The following is a 9,471-nucleotide window of genomic DNA, read 5'->3' as shown; positions in this document are numbered from 1 at the left end:
TTTCTACAACAATTACTATACCTATAGCTTCATTTTAGTTGGTTCCATATACTCAAGCCCTGTTTATTTACTATATATGTTTATTAACATTTAATTTACCATATAATGCAGGATTCACTTTCATTTTTATAATCCCTGCATACGTGATTAGGACTCTGACTAACCATAACCTGAGTGAGACTGAATTAATATAAAGCTTTTTTTAAAGTAATTACACTTCAATTATAATTAACATATTTCCCTACATTTAGCATGGTGCCCTGGTTAAAGGTATTTTGACAAATTTAAAACATACATTGCTACTATTTCAATCCACTAACAAAAAACTTGATCATCTTAGGGAGGACAAGATGCAACAATTTCTATCAAATGTTTCCAGATGATGAGAGTGTTTACAGTGAAATGCATCATACCTTGTGCAGTAGAAATATTAGACTTTATTTGAAGATTATGGCAAAACAGAGGCAGACTTCCCATGTTGTTCATATGTGTCACACTACTGTCAGATGAAACATTTGTAATAATGTATATACGAATTATACTGAGGGATGACTATGAACTTGACTTGGCATGAAAAACTAAAAGCACTGTTAATATTTACTGTAAATTATTAAGGTTCATTCACATATAAGAAATCATACATTTATTATAAAACTGAATGTTACTCAGCAATATGAATGATGAGGGTTTAATTTTAGGTGCCAAGTGTTGGGGCAGATAAGTGAGTTACATGTGAATGTGTTGGTCACGTGTGATGAACTTTGAAATCCAGGTTGCACCAGTGCCTGTGAATTTTTAAATAGTATTTTGCCAATATTATTCCAACCTTGAATGTAAATACTACCCTTACATGTTAAAAGTGAATGGATTATGCCAAGTAGTTTACTGCGCTGAGCTTATGGGGAGAGGGGTCAACGTGAAGCCCACAGCTGGCATGAGGTCCAACTGTTCCTCAGACACGCCAGGTGAAACGAAAGTGCTGCAGAAGAGTGGCGAAGAAGAGGAACAGCTCCATCCTGGCCAGACTCTCTCCCAGACACACCCTACGCCCTTAACAGACACACAGACAGACATTTAAAGTACAACATGAAATCTGGAGCACCAGATCAATGACAGAAAATGATTTCAGTGCACCTCCACAGAAGGGCATGAAGGCATCTCTCTTAATGAAGTGTCCCTACTCATCGAGGAAGTGTCCTGGATTAAAAGTGTAAGGGCTCTCCCACTCATTCTCATCCTTCAACACGGATGTCAAAAGAGCAAATACACAGGTTCCCTGGAAAGAATCACAGTTTTAGCTTAAGCAGGAAGCTAGTGACAGCTTTCTCTGGTATGACAACAGTGCAAAATTTAAATTTACGCAGCCATTTTGTCATGTCTTTGTTATATTTATAAACCAGCCAGTTTCAGCTCTCAGTCTCCTACGTACATTTAATAATTTTATCCTATGCATGCTTTTGTTGTATTGCTTTTAGACTCTTCTCAGTTAATCTAACAGCCTGACCTTCTTGATGAAGAAGCCTTGGAAGTTAATATCACAGGTAGTGGTGTGAGGGAGACTCATGGGTACTATGTCTGCCAGTCTCTGTGTCTCATGGATGACTGCATCTGTGTAAGGCAGGTTCTTGTGGTCATCCAGCACTGGCTGGCGGCCTCCAACCACCCTGTCAATCTCCTGTTGTACCTGATCTGGAGCACAACAGAAGATATTGTCTCGTGTTTTTAAGAAGACAAAAGCAATCAACTCCTTCAATATTACAATATAAACAAATACAAGAAGCAACCATGGTAAACCCTCAAACACCATCAAGCACCTCTTTGTCTTCCTCATTGGAGAAATGTCTTGGACACTGGATATTCACATTGCAGTTGGAATTCTTACCTTGTATGTGGGGGTACTTGGCCATTAAGCAGAATGCCCCAGTGGAGCGTTGTGCTGGTTGTCTCAGTACCAGCAGCAAACAGGTTGGAAACAGTTTGAAGGAGATTCTGTGCATGGAACAATGAGTTCTTTTTTCCAGCCTCCTAACCAATAATCAGAAGGGATCAATTAGTCAGCCAACATGAGACCACTTTCTTCCATCAGAGTACAACTGAGTAATACCAGGGATCATATAGAGAGATGTTTGAAAACCATCAAACCACTGGCTTTTTCCATACCAAGCCTAATCAGCTGGCCTAACAGTGAACCAATTCAACAAGCATGAAAAGGTTTTCTTAAGAAGTCCCATTTTATTTATATTTTTAAGGAACCAGTTTTGCTGTGCTAAAACCTATAAAGAAGCTTAAAATCATAAGGTTCCATTTATGCTTGCCAACTTAAGCCATTGTTTCATCCATGTTCATTTGTATGGTGGCCAGGAAGACCCAACATGCTGCAACTACATTAAACACATTCATCAAAACACATGTGCTACATTTCAGAAATGCAATGCAAATTCATGAATGTTATACAAATTCCAAAAACATTTTATTCAAAATGACAACATATGCTACATTTCAGAAATGCAGTGCAAATTCAAAAAACACATGCAACTTCAGAAATGCTACAAATCCAGTCACAACACAATGAAAGTGTTGTTTCAGGGGGACACAAAAAGGGGTTATTCAACCAAACAGCCAGTGAAAAGTAATTTATATTTGTGATTTCCAAAGTTTTGTCACTGGTGGTACAGAATGAACAATTGGCCTATTTGTGCTTTGCATTCTTGCACATGTTTGGTTGTAAAGAATGCAGCCTTAAAGAACACTGATAAAACAAAATCCCAACTAACAGAAATATAAACCTGATCCTGCCAGTTAATAACTAGCTAGATGCATTCAGAGTGTGTTACTATTTTAAACTCCAGTTCAGCCTAAAGAGATTCTGTCGAATACAACTAGGTTTCTGTCCATATACCTACTTTTAGAGCGTTATTGATTTCAAACCATATTTTGTATGTATGTAAAAACAACACACTTGAGATTAACTAGTAAGAATAAGACAATTGACAAGATGGTCACTGTAGCAGACCAGTTAAACTATCAAACCTGAACAAAAACATAGTGTATCCTGTAAATTAGTAACACACTCTGAAGGTAGCTAGCTAGCTAGCTAACTAACTACGTATTAAGCCAGAAACATAGTCGCGTTAAATGGGATTTTTTTTTTCATCAGCGTTCTTTAAAGCTGCATTACAACCTAGCAGAATTAAATATGCAAAACTGCTGAGCATGAATAGATCAGTTGTTCATTCTGTATCAACATAATCCATAACAAACGATATAACCATGGTAATCACAAATATAAATATTTTTCATTAGCTACTCGGTCACCACTGGTCTCATAGGAGTCCATTCCCTCTCCGTGTCCTCAGAAACATGTCCGTCGTGTTGTAGCTGTTATTTGCAGGGTTTCTGAAGTTGCATGCGTTTTTTGAATTTGCATCACGTTTCATTTGCAGCACAGTGGGTCTTCACATTCATCGTACATTTGTGTTATTTTTAATTTTATTTTCTGCAATCTGAACAGTGTTACATTTAACTTTCCACTGAATTAAGAGAGTCAATCAAGGACACTCTGCCAATTGTAAACGCAATGTGTATAAATACTGCTATTATCAATGTTTAAACACCAGTTAAAGAGGTGTATACCAAGCTTGAAACAGGTGTTTGACAGTTCATGACTGAACTTGCTTTGGAGCAAGGGAAAGACATTCCTGTCTCCCATGAATATTGCCCCTATCTGTATTGTGAATTGTGTGATTTTTGTGTGCTTGTTTTTGTCCCACACAGAGCATCACGCACACATGGACAATGTTCCAGGCTGCTGGAACTGTCCAAATGCCCCATAATAAGAAGTGATAACGGCCTTTTGAAAGCCAACTTTGATGTTGTCATTCTTGTGACATAGCGAACAGGGAATTCCTTTACACAGTGTGACAATCAGGCTTCCCACACTCATAGAGCTCCTTGTGCAAGTATAGTCAATTAAGCAAAACATGTTAATTTTGTTAGTCTTTCCACTACTGCTTCCACTTACTGTAGTACTAGCAATTAAACTTCACATCTAGTAGTTCTCTAGGTAATGCTGTCAGTTATTAGGGATCCCTGTATGACCTTTATTCTCATTTATCCTGTCTGTTTTTAAAAATGATATTACCTATATGAATCAATACATTAATTCCTTTAGAATTGGTGATTAGTTGCTAAACATCCTATCGATTGTTGATCAAACTCAAAATCTCCCACTGAGATGCAAACGAGAGTTTTCTGTTTCACCATTTGGCAGCCAGATAGTGCTACTGAAGCACTTTGAATTGCCACAGTATATGAAAAGTGCTATATAAATTAACTTAAGTTGCCTATTGATTAAAGGTCAGATTGAGTCGTCTTCTAGTTAGTCCTGTAGATTACTTTTGTTTTCTAAACAAATATTCTCATTTGTTTTATCTGGTTTCTCTCTTTATTCCCTCTATTCTTCAATGTATTATACACTATGCGATTGCTGATTAGTTCAACGTTCCATTAGCTGTCAAGTTTGTGGCTTCACTGGTGGCATTTCTAACCTGTGGTGGATGATCACGAGTTAGACAACTTGCGACTTCCAGTTGAGACTGATTAAAATATTTCCATATGCGATGGTGCCCCATTAATTTACTATAACTATAACAAATTTGATGAGTGCAGAATTATAAATTAGGAGTTCATACCACTACAGAGGTCATATGGATACTCCAAAATATGAGTGGTTGTATATGCACTATGTACAAGATAAAACTTGACACATTAAGCATTTCTGTATACAGCACAAGAAGGACATACCACGTTTTGTTTGCATGCTAGAAAACAGTCAATAAAGCCTCTGCACTCCTGAGGGTTCAGGGTCTCCTGGAGGCTGTGCACAAGCTGCATTATATCCTTCAGAGTTTTTTCACAGTTTGCCATGATAATTTTCCAGTCCTTTAGCCAGAGCCGAAGCCAGGGGAACATATTGTAAAGCTACAAACACACAGATTAACATTTTGTTATGTGCCTCCTACATTTATCCATACATCATCCTATCTTTGTGTCTCTTGCTTATTCAAAAACATAGCAGGGTACCTGTATAGAAGCTGAACCAGTGATCCTGATATTCTCATTGCTTCGGTTTACCATGTTTTGGAACCGAGGATCACTGTATTCAAACCTGCTTCCATATACAATGGCTGAGGTGATATTTGAGGCATTTATACAATAACCAATAACAGGATGTTAAATGTTCCCATATATTACATTTTGGATAAATGGATAATTACATTATGGATAATTTGGATAATTACATTTTTGGCTCAACTACAAAAAATAGTTACTTCTGGTAAGAGTAAAATAGAAAATATATACTTATGTCTCTTACCCTTAAAGTTCTCCACCACTTCCCTCAAATTCCACATCTCTTCTATGATTCTCTCTTCACTCCCTCTCTTGCCCTGCCCAAAGTCCTGCAGGGTGCTAAGGGCAAAGCGCCTCATCTCTTTCCAGTTCTCACCATTAGAAAACAGAATTCCTTGATCATAAACAGAAATCATTAAACCTTTGTTGTTAAACAGCTAAATGTCAGCGAAATGCCATAAATGTAAATGTAAACACAAAATGCAGAATGGTTTTTCATCTTAACTGTGAGACAACTGCATGTTTTTACAATATTTATATAAAACAGGTATTCATGATGAAACACACATTGGGAAACTGCTTATGATCTATTCCAGTGCAAAACCAAATTATAACCATGATTAATAAGGAAAATAACATAAAATAATAATTGTCTTCAGAAAATGGCCTTTTATGAAGAACATTGCTGGCCTGGCTTCCCTCTGGCTGTTTCACAACGGTTTCCCCTTTTCTCCTAATTCTTCTCTTACACTTTAGTCATGCTCTTTCACCATGAATCTTGTTTTATTAATGTTTCCCTTGTTGGTGTCACTCTGGGTGACTTCTCCTTCAGGATATAAACACCTCCCCTGCCCTTCTTTTGGAAAATCTGATCACACCTCCATCCTTATCCTGCCTGCATACAGACAAAACTCAAACAGGAAAAAAGGTTTTCTGATCAGTCTATCAATGGAGTGCAGAGGCCACCTTCACACTTCAGGACTGCTTTGAAACCACAGACTGGTGGATATTTTGTGACACAGCTGGCACTAACATCAATGAATTCTCAGACATATGTGGAATAGACTTTGCATGATCACTGACTACAAAGGAAGTTGGTACTGTGATAGGGGGGTTGACCTCCTCACTTGCAGAGAAGCTAAATGTTCATTATGCTCGGTTTGAGGAAAACATCCCCCTTGCTGCAAAACTCCCAGTAGATCAGGAGAGCTTTGTGTCTGAGGAGGTCAGATCCTTTAAGGCAGTTAACCCACGCAAGGTACCTGGTCCACAATTGGATACTGGACTACCTGATATGCAGACCCAAGGTGGGGAAAGTAGAAAACAGCTTCTCTTCAACACTGACTCTAAACACAGGGGCTCCACAGGGTTGTGTGCTCAGCCCCCTCCTGTACTCCCCATTTACACATGACTGTGTAGCCAAACACACATCTAACATCATCTTCAAGTTTGCTGATAGCACAACCATCCTAGGCCTCATCACAAGGGGAGACAAGTCAACCTACAGAGACAAGGTTAGTGCTCTATCAAAGTGTTGCTACGACAACATCCTCCAGCTCAATGTCAGTAAAATGAAGGAGATGATTGTGGACTACAGGAAGCTGCATTTGGGTGGTCACTCTCGCCTATACATCAACGTATCCCAAGGGGAAAGAGTCGGTTGAGTTTTTCGGTATACACCTCACAGATGACCTCACCTGGTTCAACCACACCAACACACTGGTGAGATCAGCCCAACAGCACCTCTTCTTTCTGTGAAGGTTCAGGAGGTTTGGCCTGCCGCCTGACATTTTCACCACCTTTTATAGATCTAAAACAGAGAGCAAACCCACAGGTTGCATCACTGTCTGGTACTGCAGCTGCACTGCAAGTGACTGAAGGTCCTCCAGAGAGTAGTGAGGACTGCAGAATCCATCATAGGCCACAAACCTCCAGCCTTACAGGATAGCCATCAGTCCTGCTGCTTGGGGAAAATGAAAATGATGCAGCTAGACAGTAGCCACCCAGCACACAGCCTGCTCACTGTGTGTCACAGGCATCGCAGTTCCCACGGCGACATATTTACGTGCTTGGTTTGGTTTCTGTCCCTGGTATACTTGGCTCGGTTTTGTCAAGCTCTTGTTTTGGTTTCGTTCTGTTCCACCCCCGAGCCTGTATCCCCAGCTGTAATTATGTTCACCCGTGTCTGGTAATGTTTATCTGGATCTTCATCAGTCTTGGTTATTTAAGCCCTGTTTTGCTTTCCAGTTTGTCGGTTATTTTGGTTTGCCAGTTGTGTTTAGATTTGGTGTTGCTGTTGCTGTCATTGTCTCTGTTACTTCCTAGTTAGTTTCTTGAAGTCTACCTCATTCTGTGCTGATGAACAGTTTCTACCCTCCTATAAGGCTCTTAAACAGGATGTGAAACAGTTAGTCCTTAGTATTAGTTCTTGGCAGCACACCACTACTTGAACATTTCCACATAGTCACTATTAACATACAGGGTGTAGTTTATCTACAGATTACCCTGGGCTAATATATTCAATAGCAGGAGGCTCCTTATTAGGACTCTTCTGAAGTCTAGTCACCATCTATTCTGAAAAAAATCAAAACAAAAAAGTAAATAAATAATGAATGAAAAACAAATAATTTACCTAATTAAAATTTAAATAGTACCATGATCAACTCACACACACATTCCATCATCTAAATTGGCTGAATAAGGTTTTCTGAATCCTTGGCTGAAGTCATAGAATATGGGACTGATGTCTCTTGTCTCCAAATTCTTCTGCATGATTCACCAGTGCTTGTTTGACAGTTTGATATCCTGTCAGGACAACTACTTTCTTTGGACCAAAATACACAGTGAATATGGATCCATATTGTTTTGACATCTGCAAACACAAATTGGATGGATAAAAAGTTTTCTGTTAATACAATGTACTCTATACAATGGGTTGATGGATTTTTTTGAATTTTAAGTAAAGACACTGCCATATTTATTTATTTAGTTAGGGTTTCAGAAGTAATAATCACATTGTTGAACTTGTGACTTTATGAGTCAAGACTGATTTAACATAGTCCTTAAATAATAATTAATTCATTAATTTTCCCTGCTAATCAGAGTGGTGCGGTAACGTGCGGTGGCCCGAGTGCCGTAGGGGGAGCGGCAGGACGCACAGACTCCTCCGACTGGGACGAACATTTATTCACATTTAACATGAAACACTAACGGCACTCACAAGAATCACTCACGACTGATACAAACAAGAAACGATTAACATTAAACACATACGGTGAACACTAATACAGTGAACATTGACTATGCTACAGCACACGTTACAGAATAACCAACCGCTACAGCACGCACTCTCCCTCGACAAAAAAAGTAATTCCTAGCGGGGGGTGCATGAACATCCTCTGCACCTCTGCCTGGATCCCAGGATATTGGGGAGAGGACCGTTGTCTGCGTCTTCTCCGGAGGTAGAGGGGAACAGCCCCAGGAATTTCTTGGGGGGGGCCTCAGGCGGTTGAGCCCGGGCCAGGGAGGACCGAGGGGCACCACAACCACCAGAAAGAGGGCGGTTGCGTGGAGCCAGCGGGATCTCCCAAGACCCTTCTCCTCAGCTGACTCGCCAGCGAAACTGGAAAGGTCTGCCCAAAGCCTCAGAGGCAACCCGCCTCTGGGACGCTCTTAGAGCGGCGGGAAAGAGGAGGACCGTTTAGGGATGTCTGGAACCGGGGCGGACGTGCACCCCCGCGTGTCCGCTGAGGCCTCGGACACGTCAAGGAGCCTGCGGGGACGGCGGGCGCCACGTCACAGCGCCTTGTGTTTGTGTGTTGGTGCTATTGTGTGTTTCTGTTTGCGCCTTTTGTGTTTACAGGCGCAACGTGTGGTGGAGTGTACCGGACTGCCCCGAGAGAGGCAGGGAAGCTGCCTTTCTCTCTCTCCCCGCGAGGTCTCTCTTGCTGGCGGCACCTGGCCCGCCTGGGCGCCGGGCACTGCCATGCTGTGTTTGTGTGTACGTGTACACGGTACCTGGAGGTTCACGTTCATTGGACGGATGCGTCGGGATCCGCGCCCCTTGGGAGGGGGTTCTGTCACGGAACGCTCGCCTCCCGCGATTCACGTGGTTCGACCCGCCATGTGCAGTGCGAGGACTGTCTTGTCTGTAACCACACCTGCACCTCGTATATACACCTGCACCTTAATGTATATAAACGCGTGTTAAAGTGTGCAGGATGTTGGTTATTGTTGGCGTAATGTCTGAATGTAATGTGTTTGTTAGATGTATTCTTGTGTATCGTGTTTGTTTAACTTTAACCATTTCATGTTCCTTGTTTGTGATAAGCGTGCCATTGT

At 40.8% G+C, this 9,471-nt stretch overlaps 1 pseudogene; it reads right to left on the bottom strand.

The window, feature by feature from the left end:
* Positions 1-718: 718 nt before the first annotated feature.
* Positions 719-9,165, bottom strand: LOC145655095 (cytochrome P450 2K1-like; annotated as a pseudogene).
* Between the last annotated feature and the right edge of the window lie 306 nt (positions 9,166-9,471).

The sequence above is a fragment of the Electrophorus electricus genome, unplaced genomic scaffold, assembly GCF_041902795.1.
Source record: "Electrophorus electricus isolate QZ-2024a unplaced genomic scaffold, ASM4190279v1 Scaffold172, whole genome shotgun sequence".
Classification (NCBI taxonomy): Eukaryota; Metazoa; Chordata; class Actinopteri; order Gymnotiformes; family Gymnotidae; genus Electrophorus; species Electrophorus electricus.
The sequence above is the reverse complement of the archived record's forward strand: the minus strand, read 5'-3'. Positions and strand labels throughout refer to the sequence as shown.